At 47.9% G+C, this 20,385-nt stretch overlaps 1 long non-coding RNA gene across 3 annotated transcripts; it reads right to left on the bottom strand.

The window, feature by feature from the left end:
• Nucleotides 1-1,163: 1,163 nt before the first annotated feature.
• On the bottom strand, nt 1,164-14,481 carry LOC144124871 (uncharacterized). Of its 3 annotated transcripts, none has more exons than XR_013313292.1 (3): nt 14,273-14,481; nt 11,221-11,271; nt 1,164-1,953 (listed from the first exon to the last, which is right to left on the bottom strand). It is a non-coding gene; the product is annotated as an uncharacterized LOC144124871 (long non-coding RNA). The 3 variants fall into 3 exon arrangements; XR_013313293.1 differs by having other exon boundaries at nt 1,164-1,947; XR_013313291.1 differs by lacking the exon at nt 1,164-1,953 and adding an exon at nt 3,144-3,472.
• Between the last annotated feature and the right edge of the window lie 5,904 nt (nt 14,482-20,385).

The following is a 20,385-nucleotide window of genomic DNA, read 5'->3' as shown; positions in this document are numbered from 1 at the left end:
AGGAGTTATAAAGATTGTGTTCCAGCTTTTAGCAACTTGTCAATCATCGGAAAAGGAAAAAAAGCAGGGAGGAGAGGGAAATTCTGAAGACCTACCATATTAGGTTGCAAGGCAGTGACACATGCGTCAGTGCGCCGTCCTGATATCTCACTAACAAGGAAGTTAATTTCCTAAGCAAAAGTGTGCGTGTGCAAGTTTGACGGGCAAAGTATGTGCCTTTTGTTGTTTTCCAGATATGGAGTGTGTATCTTCTCCTTGGTGAATCGCCACTTATGTATTTTTTTAGTTTTTTTAGTGTCTGATACGCATGCGTCTTCTGGTGTCCTAGGTTGGCCGTTTCTCGATTAATCTTCAATTTTTATTACAGCTTTGTCCTGTGTTCTTCTTCTCCTGGTGTCTCGTGCTTTCGCTGGTGAAGTTATGTCTGAAATACACCAACTAGCTCACATAGTTACCTTATTACAATATTCGGCAGCCACAGGTTCAGAGGATATTGCTAATTGGGGAAGGATGCTTATTCGAGAGAGACAGAGGAAACCACTTATATCTGAGGTGTACGTCAGCGACCACATGCCACTATCTCTGCAACAAATCGAGGACGAGCTTCAGCACACATTCGTCAAGATAGTTTTGTTTATTGGCATGCCAGCGCTACCCGTGAAAGTATCGCAAGGAATCTTCAACATGATTGTCAGTTTACGGCCCTCAGTAGCAAATTCTACCTACTTCACGGCCATTCATTCGACGATTGTGCAGCGACTCAGCAGCTGTGACTGTCATACAGCTTGCGGGGTAATCTATTTGCCTGATGAGAATTCAACTGCATATTTGGCGCCTGATTGATTGAAAAGATTGTCATTAAAAAATAGGACTGGCACGAAGGCCTATTCATGTATGTGGGAAGTGGGGGCTGGCAGTCAATGCGGGCCTCGCGTGCCACTTCCCAGAAGGACAACGGCGTGGGTCGGGGCCGAGCATCGTTGCTCGAAGTAGTTATTTCATGGTATACGGTCACATGTGCCATGAAGTGCCTTTTCCTGACTTCGTGGTAGCCGGTGCATTCCCACAATATTTTTCTACTGTTGGGCGGCCAGCCGTGTCACACATTACGCCCGTGACTGTTCTTTCGTCGTATGTCGTCGAAAGGAACAAGACGAGCCGAGTATAGTGCGGAGCACACAGTGTTTATTGGCGGGCTTCGTGCTGCAGGCTGATCATGGGAGCGGGAGCACCAGAGTGCCTCGCTCATGCACTAGAGTTTACGGTGTCCTATGGCCGAAGTACCACACACAAGAAAGAGAGGCGCCGCATCACTCGGGCTTCCGGTGAGTATCACGTAACGCTCTTTCTTTCTCATGACACACGTGAGCACGTTTACGCAGCCCCCGATACATCCTCTCTTCTTGAGGAAACTAAGACCTGAATCGCGGTCCGTAAACATGCACAGTTCAGTCACGGAACACGATCTAAGCGTCTTGGACGAAGTTTTCAGCGTATCCCAATCATCGCGGAGGTCTTCCGTCGCCGGAGTTAGTCGAGGTGGTGCCATAGGCGACATTGTTTCGGGTGGTTTATTTGCTGCAACCCCGCTGGACCGTCGTCATCTTCCGACAGGTTCTCGTCGTCTGGCGGGTTGCTTCCAAAGCCTCCACTGTCGGCAGTATATGTTCTCCGTTGCGACGAAGAACTTTGCCGGCCTCGGTGCCGGCTCTGTATGACCTCGGATGGATCTCTCTGAGGACCTTGGCTTTTGGTCACCATGTTTCTCCCCGAATTCTGATGATTTGCCCTTCGCTGAGAGGAGGAAGAGTACGCCGAGAGTGCTCGAACAGATTATGTTTTAGCACCGGCGCGCTTGATCCTTCATTGATGTCCGGCCACAAGGTTCGGGGCCGTCGACCCTGGAGTAATCCAGCTGGTGACCAACCCTCTTTCATCGGAGTGAATCTGTAACTGAGTAATACAAGCCAAAATTAATCTTTCCTTCCCATTATTTTCTTTAATATCCTCTGTACTACCTGCACACCTTTCTCCGCGAGGCCATCTGATCTCAGAAACCTCGGTTCCACATTGCGTGGTTCAAAATCATACCTCATCGCGAAGAGTGCGAACTCTCGTTCGTCCACACTTCCCAATCCTTCATCTCCCACCCTTCTAGGGAGGCCTGGGAGGCGGCGCTGCTCAGCTGCCATGACCTGCAGTCCCAACGGACCTTGGTCGCCAGGGCGCGAGCGGCGCTAGACGCCATTGGGGCTCCGGAATAGGGGCTCCACCTAGATTTGTGAGGACCTGCGCCATAGGGCCTGGGCCCAAACACCTCCTTGTAACTAATAAATGTTTACCACCACCACACGTCAACAAATATTCTATATCTACCAAATATGGCATCCAGTTTTTCGACAACTGTAGCTGCTGATCTGTCAGGAAGAAATTCAACTTCTGGGCAGTTTGACAAAGCGTCGTACACACATATGTAGGACTTTATGGTGTGTTAAAAGATGTCTACACCCACCCTCTACTACGATCTTAGAGGTACTGGTCGGATTAAGAGTGTTTCGCTTTGTCTCTTGTATGCATACCTTTTACACACTGAACATCTGTAGACAAAGTTCTCTATGTTGGTGTTCAGTCTAGGCTAGAAAACTTGAAGGCGAGCCCGTGGCTTACATTTGTTTAACCCCAGCTGTCCTTCATGGATCTTTTTTTAGTATTTCAGCACGCATACTTGTCTGTATAATACTTTGCATTATTTCAGCAGAGTACCGTTTACCACTTACAGTTATTTCGCGAAAGGCTTCAGCTTGTGAGCAACTGACTCGTGTTTTCGAGGCATCTTATGGCATCTCTTAGGTAAACGTCACTGTCGGTCTGTGTTGATGACCTCTATAATGTTGTTCGGCTGACGACAGTCGACAAAATGCTCACGGAATGAACTTCGACAGCATTATTTGCCTTGTCGTTTGCCGCTTTCTGCACAGAAGCTCGGGATAGTATATCGCCCGGTACTAGCTCTTTCCCGGGCACATATTCCAGTTGGAAGCGGTATTTCAGCAAACGCAGCAAAAAACGCTGCAGCCTCAACAGCATTTCACCAATGGGCTTCCTAGAAATTGCAATCAGGAGACGATGATCTTGTTCAAGAATTTATTTCCGACTGTATACAAAGTGGTGGAATTTCTCGCATCTGCAGACTACAGCCACAGCCTCCTTCTCAATCTGAGAGCTGCAGTCATTACGTGTGAAACATAAGCTACTGGCTTCCACGAGTCATTGTAGCATTGTAGAAGGGCTGAACTTATTCCATTCTGTGAAGCATCACATATTATCCTTGTTGCTCTTCCCCGACCGAAGGTGACTAAAAGAGGTTGCTCGTCTGGATTTTTGGAAAGCATCTGCCAGTCTTCTGCATGATTTTCTGTCCATGCAAAGATGATTTTTTTCTTTATCAATTCTCTAAGGAGCTTCGTTTTCTCTGCAAGTAACGGAAAAATTTTGCGAAGTACTAGTTAACAACACCTAGCAATCTCTGAGCCCCCGCTTATCAGCAAGTGGTTGCAGGTTGAGAATGGAGGTAACAAGATCTGGGTCAGGGTGTATGCCGTCCAGAGAAATCACATTGTCCAAAAAGGATATTTCGCTGATTTCAATTTTTTCATTTTACGGCATCCAAAGTAGGGCATGCTTTTTCTGGTACTGCCGACACAGCTCTGAGTCTCTCATTATACTGTTTTCTTGCTGAAGCAGAGATCAATATATCATCAACATATATGCTGACGCCTGGTGGCCCCTCAAAGACTTTACTGAGAGTCTTTTGGAAAACTTCAGGAGCGGATGCTATACTGAACGGAAGTCTGAGTAATCGATATCGCCCGAAGGGAGAGGCGAAGGTGCAAATTCTAGATGTCTCCTCATGCACGAGAATTTGACAAAATCCCGAATTGGCGCCTAACCGAGTGAGCACAGTGGCTCCCACCAGTTCTTCTTCGATATATTTTCTGCAGGGAATCTGGTAGTGGTCACGTTTAAGACACTCATGATTTTCCTGCGGTCTATGCATATTCTTAATTTACCATCCTTTTTTCCTTATGATGACTAAAGAACTCACCCAGTCTGTCGGTTCATCTACTTTTGCAATGATGTCATCATTCAGCATGCGGATCAGTTCATCTCATAGTGGTTCACGCAAGGAATGTAGCACTCGACGAGCTGTCTGCACGCTCGGCATGGCACCCTGACGTAGCACCACTCGCTACCGCCCCTTGACACAACCGGTTCCATTGAAAAGCTGTCGGTACTCGTGTGCCACTTTCTCGCTGTGGTTGGCAGTGACGGAGTTCACCGACCTCGTGAAAAGTCATAGGTGTTCGCTTGATTCACGTCCTAATATTGCCTGGCGTCCTTTATTTACAACGCAAAAATCGACGTCCGTGATCTTGTCGTCCATGGTTGCCTTGGTTCCGATGACTCCCATATGCTTGACTCCTCCACCGGTAGGACCGGAGCACTGAGCTGTAAGCCTTCAGTTGTGGCCTTGGCTGCAGCTCCTCAAATGTCCCTTATGGTCGGAGATTGGCTTGAGAGCCTGGTCGACTTTTAAGTCCACAGTCTTATTTGTCACTTTCGCTTGAGCAATCCAGTCTTTCTTTGATTTGACGCTGCAAACTGAAACGTTGAGGATTTCGGCGTCCTCTTCACTGTTCCTGAGGTCACGAACTTCCCTCTTATATTAGCGGCAGTATGCAAAATGGTTTTTCCGTTGACATCTACAGCAAGCCTTTCCAAATGCTTCGTGCACCATGTGTGCGCCCACAACTGCATCTGAAGGTTGTGACTGCCTAGGTGTCACTTCAACTTCTCTTCTCTAGAGGGTCTATTTGATGTTGTTCATTATACCAGACCTCGTTATATACGGTGGTCACTTCGGCAGCCTTCCACACTTGTTCCGCGTTGGCTAGGGTCAGCTTTTTATCGCGGAGCAGTTTTTCTCGGACTTTTTCGTTGTCTGTCCCGAAAACAATCTGGTCGCGTATCATCAAGTCTATGAGTGTTCCAAAGTTGCCTCCACGAGCGAGTTTTCTTAGGTCCCAGATGGATTGTTCGGAGGTCGCACCTGTTGCATGTGTACGCAGTCGAAACATGTAACGTTTGTGAACCTCATTCCCTTGCACTGCGCAGTATTCGTCAAACTTGCTGATGATGGTGCTATAATGATCCCGCTTCTCTTCGCCGCCGAACATGAAGTTGTAAACTTCCAATGCCTCGTCGCCGGCGATGCTGAGCAGCCACGCGATCATCATCGCATGTGTGCGAGGCTTGTCATCAGGCGCTGACGCTTACAGAAACAGTTCGAACTTCTTGAAGATTTGCCACTTTTTTTCCAATGTCCGCTGTTATAAGAGGCTCCCATAGATGGCGTCAGCCACACCAGTGACGCGACGAGTAGGGTCAACCGCAAGCGTAAGAGTCGCGAGCAACGCGACAGACGAATGAGCCGTCCGCTGCCGCCTTCCTCCTCACTCTCATGTAAACACGGAGCAGACGTCTCACGTTGCAAGCGTCGCCTCTCCAGCTGCTACGCAGCAGACCCATATCTGTATTCCTTCTGATCATACCTGTGTAGCCGAGACAGAAATAAAATCTCAGTTATCCCCTAGCACACAGAAGTCCTCAGTTTATTAAGCCATCCTGCTATAAACAGGCATGAAACATGGTGTCAGAAGTATAAAAGTACCGTCAGAGCATCAACCATGGAGAAGATACCACCACCTGCGAAATTCCACTGCACTGGCAACGCAGCGGAACAATGGCGAGCCTTCAAGCAGAGCTTCACGCTGTACCTCACAGCAACGAACACGGCGAGAGCAGCTCCCGACCGGCAAGTGGCACTTCTTTTGACCGTCGGAGGCTCTACACTTCTCGACATTTACAACATTTTGGACTTCGGGGAGACGACCGAAGCAAGGCCTCACCCAGAATTTGACTGCACGCATGTGATGAGCCTTTTCGACGCGCACTTCCTACCGAAGCAGAACGAACTGTACTCGCGATACGTCTTCCGATCGAGAATGCAGCATCTGGGAAAGCAGTTCGAATATTTTCTCACGGACTTGAAATTGAAAGCGCGCGACTGCGGATTCGGGAACTAACGATATAGAGTGATCCGCGACCAGATCATCTGTGGAATTCAGGACGAGAGAGCGCAAGCGGACATGCTAAAGCTCGATGATCCAACCCTCGAGAAAGTCGTCAAAGTGTGTCTTGCTCATGAGGCTACAAAACTTCAGATGAAAGCGTTTAAAAAGGGACCAGCTGCAAGCGAGAGCGAAATCAACGCTGTAAGGAAGCATAATCGTCGCACCTTCAATAGTAAAAGCTCTAAAAAAAAGTAAAAACCTCCTTCGATGGCGATTGCAACAAAATTCAAGTACTGTGGAGGAAGACACGAACGCAAAAGAACAGCCTGCCCAACTTGGAAGCAAGTGTGCATGAATTGCAAAAAGAAGAAACACTTCGCAACAGTATGCAAAAGCAGCAGGGTAGTGGCTCGTATGGAGGTCGATAGCGACGAAGAGAACATATTGGCAGTCAACATTGAAAAGCCTAGCTCAGTCTACACACTCCTAGAGGTGAACGGAAACGAAGTAAAATTTCAAGTAGACAGTGGAGCGGCAGTTGACGTGACAACAGCCAAACACGTCCGTCCACAGCAGCTGAGAGCGAGCCCAACGACACTGCGGGCATGGAATGGAAGCAAAGTTTGCTCGAAAGGCAAAGCCCAACTTGAGGTAAAAGCCGCAGATGGAAAGATGCATGTCCTGGAATTCGTAGTTGTTGGAGATGAGCTCACACCTCTAATCGGAAGAACAACAGCAGAAAAAATGGGTCTCATAACAATTTACTACAACTTAGTAGCAACAGTTGACGCTCCAGAGGAAAACCTCACAATGCGCTTAGTGGAAAAATACCCAGACGTCTTTGGAGAAGCACTAGGAATGCTACCGGATCAAGTACACCTTGTAAATAAACAAGAAGCAATCCCGAAAGCCATAACAAGCTGCAGAGTGCCTGTCATCAAAAAACCACTATTGGAAAAAACTCTGGCGATGATGGAAAAAAGAGGAGTCATAAAAAGTACCACCGAGCCAACGCAGTGGGTGAGCCAACGTCATGGCAACGAAGAAAAATGGCGACATGAGAACCTGCATCGACCCACAAGCGCTAAATGAAGCACTGGAAAGAGAGCGCCACACGCTGCCTACTCTCGACGATGTCCTACCGGAGCTTGCAAAAGCCACGATATTTTCAACATTAGACCTTTGAGAGAGATACTGGCAATGCTGCCTCGGTGAAGGATCAAGCCTCAAGACCACGTTCCATACGCCCGATGGTCGATACCGATGGCTCCGCCTACCGTTTGGACTAGCGGGAAGGAGCGAAATCTCCAGAAAAGAATGCAAATGGCACATGAAGGCCTCAACGGAGTTCTGTGCATAGCAGACGATATCCTTGTCTACGGAGTAGGTGAAACTGAAAAGAACGTCCTTTTCAGCTAGTTACGCGCGTAAAGATCACGACAGAAAGCTCGAAAACTTTCTTCAGCGATGCCGGCAGACAAGAATACGTCTCAATAAGGAGAAGACACGACTACGCACAGCCACAACTGTTTTTCTGGGACATGTACTAAGGAGGGACTGAAAGTGGATCCTGATAAGACAAAGGCAATTCAAGAAATGCCTCAACCAACTAATGTGCAAGGCGTGCAGCAATTTTGCGGGCGGAATGATTAATTATATCTCCAGATTCCTGCCAAGAATCTCACGAGTGCTGGGGTCACTGAGAAAGCTCACAGTCAAAGACGCACCATGGCATTGGGGAGAACAGCAACAACAAGCATACCGAAGTGCTATAGAGACAGTGACAAGAGGTCCTATTCTCGCATACTTCGATACGCGAAAGCCAGTCGAGATACAGTGCGACGCCAGCGATCTCGGGCTGGGAGCGGCTCTCCTTCAGGACGGAAGGCCTGTGTCATTTGCCAGCAGAGCACTAACGCCGACAGAAAGGCGCTGCGCACAAATAGAAAAGGGAATACTAGCGATCGTCTTTTCACTGCACAAATTTCATCAGTACACGTTTGGAACAGCTACATCGATCATCAGTGACCACAAACCTCTTCAGTCTATCATGAAGAAGAGACTAGATCAAGTCCCAAGATGGCTGCAAGGTATGATACTCTAAACGCAAAGGTACAACATCACCATTGAACAGAGACAAGGGAAAGAACTACTGCTAGCCGACACAATGTCAAGGGCATTCCTTCCCAGTCAAGACAGTGAAGGTGAACTCGAAAGCATCAACGTAATGAAGTACCTTCCAGTGCGAAAGGAAACTTTGGAGAAAATTCCCGATGCTACGAGCAGCTATGACTCCCTGCGAAAGCCAAAAGCAATCATCGTGTCAGGATGGCCGCAAGCAAAGCACCAAGCACCGCGAGACATGCAGGTCTATCATACCCATTCAGAGATGAACTCACAGTTGAAGATGATCTCATCTAGAAGGGATTACGACTACTCGTCCCAATGTCTCTACGTCGGGAAATCAAAGAGAAGCTTCACGCAGCACACAAGGGAATTGAGTGCTGTCTTCGCCGCGCCCGCGAGTGTGTTTTCTGGCCAAGGATGAACGCAGAACTGAAAGACTACATTGCAAGATGTGAAGTATGCCAAAAGCATTCGCATTCCCAGCAGAGAGAAACTCTCATGCCTCACCCGGCACCGATCGAGGTACCCGTGTAAACGAGTCGGATGCGGCATCTTCGAGCACGAAGGAAAGAACTTTCTGGAGACAGTTGATTACTTCAGCAACTATTGGGAAGGGGACCAACTAAAGGGAACCACATCAAACCACGTGATACTCAGGCTGAAAGCCCACTTCGCCAGATACGGAATACCAAGAGTGCTAGTGAGCGACAATGGGCCGCAGTTTGCGAGCGAGGAATTCAAGAAGTTTGCAAAGAGCTGGAATTTCGACTTCGACCACAAAACCTCAAGCCCGAGATATCCGCGCTCAAACGGAATGGCCGAATCAGCGGTGAAAACAGCAAAACTCCTATTGAAGAAAGCGGAAGAAAGCAATTCGGAACCACAACTGGCGTTCCTCAACTTCCCAAAAACACCGCTACAAGGACTGAACGCCAGCCCGGCGCGGCTTCTCATGGGTCGCCGCACAAGAACGACTTTGCCGATGACAGCAGAGCTGCTGCAACCAAAAACACTAAATGTGACAGACAAGAAACGTGAAAGAAGGCAAAGAACAATATTTTATCACGACGGCCATGCGAAGGACTTGCCAGGATTGCAGGAGGGACAAGCGGTGACCGTTCGCCCCTTCAGAGGCGGAGCATGGACTAAAGAACAGTTACAAAGAGTTGACGACAGATCATGCGAAGTCAGCGTGGGGGTCAGTGTTTTGAGAGGGAGCAGAGTGGTCATTGGGGGCCCGCCCGGGAGCTTAAACGGCGACGAAGGAGACCCAGAGGAGAGGGAACCAGAGCCCAAGGAAGGCGTTGCTGAAGCCGAAACTAAGGGGCAGGAGGTCCAGCGGCGCCCTGCAGTGGCTCGCACGCCGGCGTGACCCCGGGGGGCATGAATGCTGCCCAAGAGACTGCACGATTTTATCATTGGATGACGGTGAACCCGGCGAACTGAAGAGGGGGATGTTACAAGAGGCTCCCATAGATGGCGCCAGCCCCATCAGCGACGAGTCGGGTCTACGGCAAGCGTAGGAGCCGCGAGCAACGCGCCAGACGAACGAGCTGTCGGCCGCCGCCTTCCTCCTCACTCTCATGTAAATACGTTGCAAGCGTCGCCTCTCGAGCTGCTGCGCAGCAGACCCATATCTGTACTCCTTCTGATCATACCTGTGTAGCCGAGACAGAAATAAATTCTCACTTATCCCCTAGCACACAGAAGTCCTCAGTTTATTATTCCATCCTGCTGTAAACAGACACGAAAGATCAGCCGTTAGTCGTAACGGATGAGAGGCTTCAGGAAATCTATTGCGTAATTGTCGGTTAGACCTGGTTTTTCCTTTCTCTATGGGTCTCGCAGCCACTTATAAACTTCTTCGGCTACTTCAGACACCATGTTAAGACGTATGTCGTCCAAAGAAAAAAGACGGGTTGAGTAGCGTGCGGAACACACCGTGTTTATTGTCGGGCTTCGTGCTGTAGGCTGACCATGGGAGCGGGAGCGCCAGAGGGCCTCGCTCGAGCACGAGTTTACGGCGTACTATGGCCGCAGTACCACAGACAAAAAAGAGAGGCGCCGCAGCACGCGGACTTCCGGTGGGTCTCACCTAACACGCTCGCTTTCACACGGCAAGCGTTAACACGTTTACGTCGTCCCCGATACAACTGTTGGCGCTTAATCGTCGGATTCCGTCTCCAGGTACTTGGAATTCTCACTTATTGGTGGGGGTATAATGTCGGGCTCTATTGCATGCGCCGACCGTTGTCGTGCTGCCGAAGCCCATTTGAAGTGGCGTCTCCAGACGATCGTTCTGATTTGTTCACTCGGAGCACGCAGATCTGGTGCGAAGTCCACAGAGGCCGCTACGCCTGCGCGAAAGAAAAAGACCGCGGAAAAGCGAGGCGGAGCCGCTAGGGCCGAAGCTTCTCGCTCCGTAGCTGACTGAGAAAAGTCCACACAAGCGATGAAACTAGGTGGCGCGAAGTTTTTCAGCGCAAATATCCATTAGTTCGGTCCTTCGCACTCACGCTTAGCTATCCGTCCGGCAATTAGTCGCTTCGACGAAGTGGTGAAGTGAGCAACCTATTATCAGCATTCAGGTCGATGTCAAAGAGCGGGCATGGCCGGATTCTTCATTTTATCTACGTGCGTACATTTTTATTCTTTGTGAATAAACCCTCAACTGAAAGTTGCCTCTCGTACCGTCTTGCAGTCTGTCCTTTTCTTGAGCTACTATGCATATATGTGCAAACAAAACGCCTAACGTTCAGCTAGTTCAAATTTTTCAGAGGGATTAGGAAATACTTGTGGCTTAACCACGTGTAACGGATCGTTTCTGTTTAGAATGGTTCCCTGCGCTGAATAAACAAGAAACTGAAAAGTTGACTTTGGTACACTTCATATGACGCCGTACGGCCTCTGTGGCGTTAAATTGGAGCTGCAAGTTTGAAGCTGCGTTTCGCACACTTGCCTTCAATGAGGCTTTCGTTGTACCACTTCTCGTTGAAGTATGAGAGCACGCCTGAAATTGCAATGCTTTATTTTAGGCAACGCATTATTTTTGTGATCTGAAAAAAAAAAAAGGGGGTTATAGAGTTGTAAGCAACATCCCGGCCAATTCGGAGCACAGATGCGTCGCATAAACGTGGGCTTGCTTCTACGTACATAACCTCTGGAAAATAGGGAAGGCCGAGTCCCGTAGAATGTTCTCTCAGCTAGGCCGTGCAATTAAATTCATAAGGTTGAACAGGAAGCTTTACGTTAGCCACCCTCTATCTACTTCGAACACGGCTCACTAATGTAGAGATTGTACATATATGAAAGTACCAGGAAACAATTCAGGCATATTGCTGTATCCACCACAAATAAAACGGTTTTATTCTTCTTGTCGTTTTCACGTCATCGCGACAGCAGCGCCAATAAGACACCGCGTGTGCTTGCCTGAAGGCGTCAAAAGTCATGGTGTTACGATCACAAGAGCCTAAAATTTGCAGATGATTTACTAAAGCATGGAATAGCACGGAATATCATGCAGTAGCACTATTAACGATGGGCACAAAAGACATCTGGTCCAAAGGCATTTCGATAAAGGCCTTCCACCTTAAGTCCTTTATGTAGAAGGCATCTACCAAGAAGGCCTTCACACTAAAGGCCTTTACCACAAAGGCCTTTGACCGAAGGGACTTTACCCTGGAGGCATTTAACTTGAATGTCTTCACCCCGATGTATCATTTACCCAGGCCTGCACCCATGTAAACGCCTGCCAGGTGTACACACCGGGCACGTTGCCAACAACCCGCTGGGCATGTGGGCCGCCTGCCACAAAGCAGGCTTCAGACACGTAGGCCACATACGTACACCCGAAATCGGAAAATTCGCCTAGTAGTGCTATCGCGCTGAAAATAATTTCGCTTGCACTTCTCCAATTTTCCTGACGCCATTTGCTTGTGCGGGGAGAGAGTCACATGGCAAGTAGGACTCGCTTACTTCTTCGTGTGTTTTCGGCGAACGTAAAGCGAGTTTTTGTGGGAATTTATCCGGGGCACCAACATCGTGAATTTAACCACTTTGGAATTCAATCATTGGCTAGAAAAGGAACTGCGTGCTCTGCTTATCGATAGCACACATACGTTATGTCGTTGTAAATAAAATGGTCATTCATATGTTGTTGATCTTTTCGCAGTAATTCATTCAAAGTTCGAATGCGCGGTGAACTACAATGAACACCATTACATGACTAGATAGACTGGTTGTTCTATACTGCGTTCTTGTCGGCTCCAGAGTCACTGATAATAACGTCCATTTGAAATTAATAGCATCTTCGTTGCACCTAATTATTCGCTGATGTGTCTGCATTTATTTTTCTTCAAATATTGTCTGCGTTGAGTAACTAAGAGGCATTACTGAGCACTAAAATTTTGCACCTACTAAAACTAAATGCTTAATTTCAAGGAGAGTAGTTTAAAAGCTGAGCTCGGGGTTCTCTGTCTATTCCTTGGCACATTTCCTAACCACTGACTACACACGCGCATCTACGCGCACCCCCCTCCCTCCTAAGGGAAGTCAAACTCATCTCCCGTTCCTTCAAAAATTTTACTTTGCACTGTTGGGGATGAGGGGTCCTTGAGTGAGCTGACTCTTTCAGCGCCGCAGGTCCCTTCTCCGAATGACGTTGTCGGACTTGGTTATGAAGGAAACTGTACAGGGGGCTTATTTTACATTATTTGCAAGATTTAGGAACCCATTGGTGGGTGATGGGGGAAGGTCGGAGGATCTGAGAAGATCTGAGGATGATCGGGGATTCCTTCGCACGGCACTCGTCGTCCGGTTTTAAAAGGGTCCGGTCCCTAGGATTCCCCAGGTTCGAGGAGGTCTTCGCCATGTTGGGCGTGGCCTAACTTGCGTTGTCGTACACACACACTCGCCACTTCACATAGGGACACGCCCCCGTCACATGCCTCGCCGGAGAGAGAGGGTGCCGCTGGACAATCGCCCCCACCAGAGAGAGCGTCGTCTTCGCGTCCGAACGACAGTTGTCACGCTGTCAAGTCGGACACGTCTTCCGGGAAGTCCGAATGGGCGAGGCGCCGGCGAGCAGGCACAGTTGAAGGGGTGAGCCACCCCTGCTCGGTTCTGGCGGTCGCTAACTGCCTCCGTGCCGCACGGTCGATCTTCCGGGAACAATGTTGTTTACAAACGGCAGCAGAATCCTCCGTCTCGAATCCAATAAACCAGGCGAGGACCGGCCGTGGGAACCAAGATGCCTATCGCTGTGCAGTGACCCCGGTTGCAGGTGTCCCGTGCCGAATACGCAGCTGAATCAGACCGGCTGTCGCCAGAAACCTTACAGCACCGTATCAAAAAGAAAAAAAATATCCTGGCTACGCTGCTGGTTGATGAAGAGTATTCAAAAAACGGCTTATTCATCAAAAACCAAGAGTCTAAACGTCTCGAGAGTCAAATTTTCATCCCTGAACTATCGGTTCGAAAGTCATGGCAAAGTATTTTTCTAGATCGAAATCGAGGGCTCGTGTTATTCTCCAATTTGAACTTGTTCTTTTCGTGTAATGAAACATGATTAGCCTATATTCACTACCAGTCTCACACGTAGCATTGATTTCATGGGAAACGTAGGCAGATGAATGGAATGAATATTCCTCCTTACTCTCTTCGAAGCGAAAACAATGGTTACCTGTGGCCGCAAGCAGTAATGTTTACTGGGTCAGCCGTTAGGTGCACCCAACGCAATAATTGGTGTCGGTGACACAAACCACCACTGTTAGTTTTATCTTTCGTTGGCGTTTGTTTCTCATCCGAAATCAACCTTTACGAACTGAAAGTGGTTAAAATTTAAATATCTGCAAAAAAGTGAATGGAATACAACACAGTGCCATGTATAAAAATTTTCAATCCACAAGACATGCGACGAGGTCCTGCATAATAGTGCTTAGATATATCTTTTACACTAGCTGAAAGTCTTCCGCTTTATCAAATATTCATCATGCGAAAAGGAATGCACTCACTCTTGCTTCGGGTTCAGTGGATGTTTTCGAATACCTTCATGTGGCAACCCAAAAAGAAGAGCACAGCGAACGCTGAGAAGAAGGCAATTTTGAGACACTTGCTGGTAGTCATTTCTCTTAGCGGCATCGCTTTTTCGAATGTTCTAGTCACATGCTGTCGCCACTCTTATTCAGAATAGAAGCGAACACCTGCCGGGCACGTCGCTTCAGTCGGCATTGTTTTCGTAGCAGCTGGAACTTGAGTTTGGCAGTGCCTAAACCGACAAACCGCTAAAAAAACAGAAAAATCAGGAAAGATCACTTTCATGCGGAACCCCGCTTATAAAAGAAAAAGAAGAATTGTACACTCGTGGTGCGAAGTTCGGTAGTAACAATAGAGGGAAACGTTTTGTCTTGATACACGCGTGGAAGGCATCACGTGAGGAATGGACTGGCAGCACCGAAAGAGCTCGTCTTTTTAAGGATTTGTAAAGTTTCTGCGCAGAGGCAAGCCATATCACAAGCTCGAAGAATGATGCTATAATCAGTATCCGGGACAACGTTTCACGATCATGGAACATTATGCGCACTTCATGTACACCACCTCGACGAGTTAACCGCAATACGCAAGGACAGTATTGGATTTCCAGTGTGAAATTAGTCCTGATATCTACTGGTCGATCCTCGAGCGTATTAAATTAGAATTTCCGCCAAAAAATGTATTTTCTTGTCCAACTCGCTTAGCAATTGGTATCTCGCTCATGTACTGTACTTTTAAGCTCTTGGCGACCTTACAAGCGCATAAATATTTCTTTTAGATGTGTGCGCTCATGCCTGTTTTTTTTTTCAATTGTTCATTAAATATTTCCTCCCCTTATTGGAAGCAGTGCTTCGCGACTTTCGAAGTGGAACCTGCAGAATAGCGTAGACATCGACAGATGCTTTCTACTGCAGTGCGCTATGTAATTACACGCTGTATCGTTACCCTGCCTGCTACTAAATTGTTTTCGTGCGTCGATATATTCAGAAAGCGGGGTGCTCTGTTTCCAAAGGGTAGGCAGGTGATTCCCAAAAACACTCAAGCGCACTGTTGCCAATGCAGCAGGCTGCATTCTTGAGATTTAGCAAGGGCTTTTGCTTATGCCCTCGCACGAATTATCAGTAATGATTGAATTTGTGTTTGCCGAATGAGGCCAATAATCACTGGCCGTGCTTGCACTGGGAAAAAAATATATCTTACCATCTCGAATCTTTGTTCTGCTAGGAAAAACTATATGCTCAACATATATTTTGGTTAAAAATGATAAAGAAAAACAAAAGTGCACTAAAACATTGCCAGAAAGCAAGACAAGATTTCCTTCCTGCAGATCTGCTGATAACATAGCGAGGAAAATTGCAACCATATATGTATATATGCAAAATGGTGTTTAGAACCCAAAGCCAAAGAAAGAGGTTCAATATGGCAGTGGCATGCCAGGGGGGCGAAGTCAGTAGCTTAGGTGCAGGGAATAGTAGTTAAAAATACTGAAGGGAACACTTAAGTTCCTTCTTAAGGGTATGACGCAATAGCGTAATGAGTGAATTCCCATATATGCAGAAGGTCATTCTCTAATTTACCTTCACATATCCCTAGGAGCTCTTATACCCAGCCTGTGGCAGTGGTGCGGCGGTTAAGCATTGCGCCACTGCCCTGCGATGGGCCTTCTTCGACCCAGGTTGCTCTTCTCGAGAGACCAATCATTAATTTAATTGCCACATGCCACAGTTGACAGGTTCTGATTACGCCGCAAGGTCACGTGACCTAGGTGGCCCACCTGCCTCCTAGGTTTCTATCTGGGAACCACATGCGAGAAGCATGCCCGATATTTTTCGCTCAAAACGCTGACGCTGACATCTGATTTTCTGGAGAACGGGGCATTTCACGCTATCGCGTTAAAAATTTAAAGCAATTAGGTCAGTGTCTGCAGTTTCCAAAGAATTACTTCATGACTGTCACTAGAACCAGAGCAACGTCAGATATCACTCCACCCACAGAGCAGGCTGCATTAAGGAAAGGGCTGTCGAGATTGAGCCACATCCCTGACATTAGTCACGTTAGCCAGCAATGCTTCTGTATGCGCCGCGGTCACAAAAAGCTGGTGTAAAATGTGCTTGATCATCTTTACTTCAATGTTGCACGCACTCCAAATCTTTATCTGCAAGTTTGGATAACATGATTTTGTCGTACTTAAAATATTGCCGAACTTTAGGTTTCTTCTCTGCCGTTGCCTTCGAGTTTTTAGACTTATGCCATAAGGTATCGGCCTGTCAGGAAAATAGAAGAGGAGACTTAATTAATCAGCCATCGTGACAGGGTTAGGAGGCAGCTCTATCCACCTCCTACCTTGAGGAACAACGACCCTTGGTCGAAAGAGCACGAGCAGTGGCTTTTCACAACGGCGCCCCGGACTAGGGACCCGACCACCCTGACTGTAACGTGAGGCCTTTTTGATTTTAAAGAAACGTTTCCATCATTATCGACACCATGGATCATGCGGCGGACGCCTCCGGATAGCTGCAGCTGACACTTGAGAGAGGTGAAAGACAAATTGTTTATAAGCAGGAAATGTGAACAAAGTATTAACGAAGGCTTCCAATGACCAAACATTCTGGCCGCCCCGTGCACCCTGTTCGCGGCTATTTCAGCCCACCTAGCTCCAGAAAGGTCGACCCCTGAAAAGCAGTGCGATGGCGATTAAATAGGCAAATATCCCGCACCGTTTCCGCAGATAAAAAAGAGATAAACTAGAGCTACCACAGATATCAGTTTGGAGCTTTCCGATTCATCGAAACTGATGCCAGGGTTGCTCACTCATTCGCACAGTTGCGCGCGGATTGCGTAACGCCTCGTATAGAAAGAGCAGCCGTCCACAAAGACCGACGGGGTGAACATGTCCCTTCGAGATTCCAAACAGACCGGATGCCAGCCCCCAACACAAGAGCATCTGACGCCTCTGCGGCGCCCAACGGCCCATGCGGTCTTTCAGTTCCTATGATTCCCGTTCCGCTCACTGTAGACGTGCTATAAGAAACGCTGTACATTGCCGTAGAGCGAACAATAAGGTCTGAGTTTCTAACTCGCGGACATTCCCTCAATAAACAATATGACACATAAAGAAAAAAACAAACGATGCATCGAACTTCACAAAAACTCAATTACAGTCGCTGCATGTATCCCAGGAATACGCTGTCGTCATGTGAAAGGCATTTCGCCGCTTTTACGCGACTGACATTGTTTCCGTATAATCACTTCATCTTACAAATTCATACGAGATATTGTGGCGGACTAGAAGACGAACTGTGCACTGGCGCAGGCGAGAGCGCTCGCGCCAGGCCGTCAGCGCCATTAAAATCATACCATCGCCATCCTTCATGTTTTCTTCCTCATCGGCTTGCCATCACGAAACATTTGGTGGAGGTGCTCGGTGCCTTCAGCATGCCGGTCCCAGAGCTTCAGAGCCATGCTCTCCGCTGATGTCTTTTGTAGAGTGCCCGTGGTTTAGCACCTCCCGACATAGCCCCAGCCTGCCAGCCGTACCCGACGCTGCCGCTCTCCTATGCCTCGCAATAAAACACGGCACGACGACGACCACACTGATCCACGACCGCCGCCACTGGTGTGATACCCCACTGATCGCCCACACTTGAGAACCCAGAAGAATCGACGACCTATAACGCCACTGATCCCAGACCGCAGCCACTGACCTGAGACCCCACTGATCACCCACCCACACATGAGAACACAGGAACCCAGCCCTGCTGTGTAGCGTGTCCGCGGCCCTCGGCGTTGGCTTCCGGTAATCGGCGGCTCTTCACTCTTCTTGGACCTGGCTTCACCCGCTTATCTGCTCATCTGTTTCATCGCGACGCGGGCCCTTCATCTTCCGTTCTCTCTTCATCCCTTCTATTGCACCCATCGCCATGTACTGTGTTTGATCGTCTGTGTCATTCTTCTAGTTCGCGATCGGGACGATCGCTCGGTGGCCCCGGGTCGTGTGGAGGACCAGAAGACGACGAACTGCGCAGTGGCGTGGGCGCGAGCGCTCGGGCCAAGCCGTCAGGGCCATTAAAATGATCCCATCACCATCCTGAAATAATTCTGCGCGGATAAACGAGGACAAGCGAGACAATCAAAGACGTGCGCTTTGTCTCGCTTGTCCTCGTTTCTCCGCGCAAACTTCTTCAGTGTGTATATCAACCAACTAGCACAACTTTCTGCCGTCACCATCCTTCATGTTGCGTCTTCGTCGGCTTGCCGTCGCGTCACGCCCGCGCCGACGCCGCCCATCGTGTAGGTCGCCAGAGGTTGTCCGCGTCCCAATTCTCTCATAAACACCGTCATGAATCTCGCCAGCACGACGTCACCTGCTCTCCTGACTCCCTTGCGTTGCTCTGGGACCCGTCCCGCTGTGAGGGCCTCTGTGAAAAACATCTGCAGCGCTATATAGGCCCTTACCGTGTTCTACGGCCCGTGACCGCGGTGACGTACGAGATGACCCCACTGTATCCTCAGACCCCGGCCGCTACACCACGCAACTGCAATGTACATGTGTCAAGTCTCAAGCCTTAATACTCGCACTTTTATCTTTCCTGTGTAGTGTGCACCGAGACTGCGCTTTTTCCCGGGGTTCAGTGCTACCGACGCTGGGACGACGACGGCGCTGTGGTGCGCGCTTGCGCTCTGTTCGGCGCTCCCTGGCCGCCGATCCTCTGCTTCGCAGATTACCTCTGCTGCATATAGCCTCGTAGCAATATGTCGAGGCTCTTGTTTCAGGCTGTTATTTTCCATTACCGCCAATCAACCAGACCTTACTCATCGCATTTTCCTTCATGCTGTACCCCTCTTTCCCCACAGAATTAACATTCAATTCTTGTCTATAAGATACACTTCTTAAATTGATACAATTGTGGCGGATTGCAAGGCTGACCTCTCATGGTCTCATAAAAAGGCGCTTAGGACAAATGCGTACGATTTTTTTTTCTTGTAATATAGAATAACTCACATTACTTCAATTTTTAGGGTTAGTAACAAACGAATGGCAAAAAAATCTTTCAACAGGGCGTTGTGTCAACCTGCTGCAAGGTCAGTGTTAATAAAACTAGGTATCTATTATATGCAGCAGCTGATAAACCAGTAAACAAGGAAAAACTGCTTTTCAATGTTCAATGAAGCGTGTTTCACTGAATCCATATTGAGGCGTTTTATTTCACGAATTTCTTCTTTGTTGATACCGTGCAGAGTTCATAACGAAGGAAACTGACAGCTACAATAATATTCTAAATAAATTTTGCCCATGCCAGTTAAAGCGCCTGAAAAGCGATCATTATTTACGAGTGCCCAGGCATGAGTTCAGTACTGTTTGTTGATATGAGGGGCTATTTCTAGAGCAAAGCTAGGAAAGATTTATCCTATAAAAAAGGCCTTCGCTCTATTTAAAAACTTTATTGATATGATCCCATTCTATCATGCGCCAGCCAAAACTATGTAATAAAGATTGTAGAACTCATTAAAGCCATTTTCAATTTATATACGAAAGATAGAGAACTGAGTGTGGAGTTTTTCCAAATACATTTATTAACACAGAGCCACATTACGCCACCAGAAATATAAAATAAATACAATCCTCAGTAAAGTTCGGGTGTTTGTTGTAGTTAAATCAAGTGGAAATTTCACTAATTTCTAACTGCTACCTTCATATTGTTGAAAGTAAAAATCAGTCATCCTGGTGGTCCGCCTTAATAATGCTCTCATGTACTGTACGGAACAAATTTGAGTACTGCTCTAGTTCTCTCACTAACTTAATGCGTTTCTGGCCTAGAAACTGTGTTCACACAATATGCAAGTCGTGGCTTCCTTATGTTGCTTCTGGTCGCTGGATATACATCTGTCACAACCTTTATTTTTAACCCCTCCTTCATGACGACACGTGGAGTACATGGCAGCTGTGATGCCGAAAACTGTGGCGCTCTGGTTTCTGAGGAACACTGTACTTCGAAAAGTTCAGTTAAGTTGAAGTCCCAATTTCATGTCTCTTTCCGTATACATGTTAATGCTTGTTCGGCAGCCAAGGACACAATTATTGCTGAAAACTGGT

This window comes from Amblyomma americanum, chromosome 3 (genome assembly GCF_052857255.1).
Source record: "Amblyomma americanum isolate KBUSLIRL-KWMA chromosome 3, ASM5285725v1, whole genome shotgun sequence".
NCBI classification, from domain to species: domain Eukaryota; kingdom Metazoa; phylum Arthropoda; class Arachnida; order Ixodida; family Ixodidae; genus Amblyomma; species Amblyomma americanum.
This window is presented reverse-complemented; position numbering and strand designations above follow the sequence as displayed.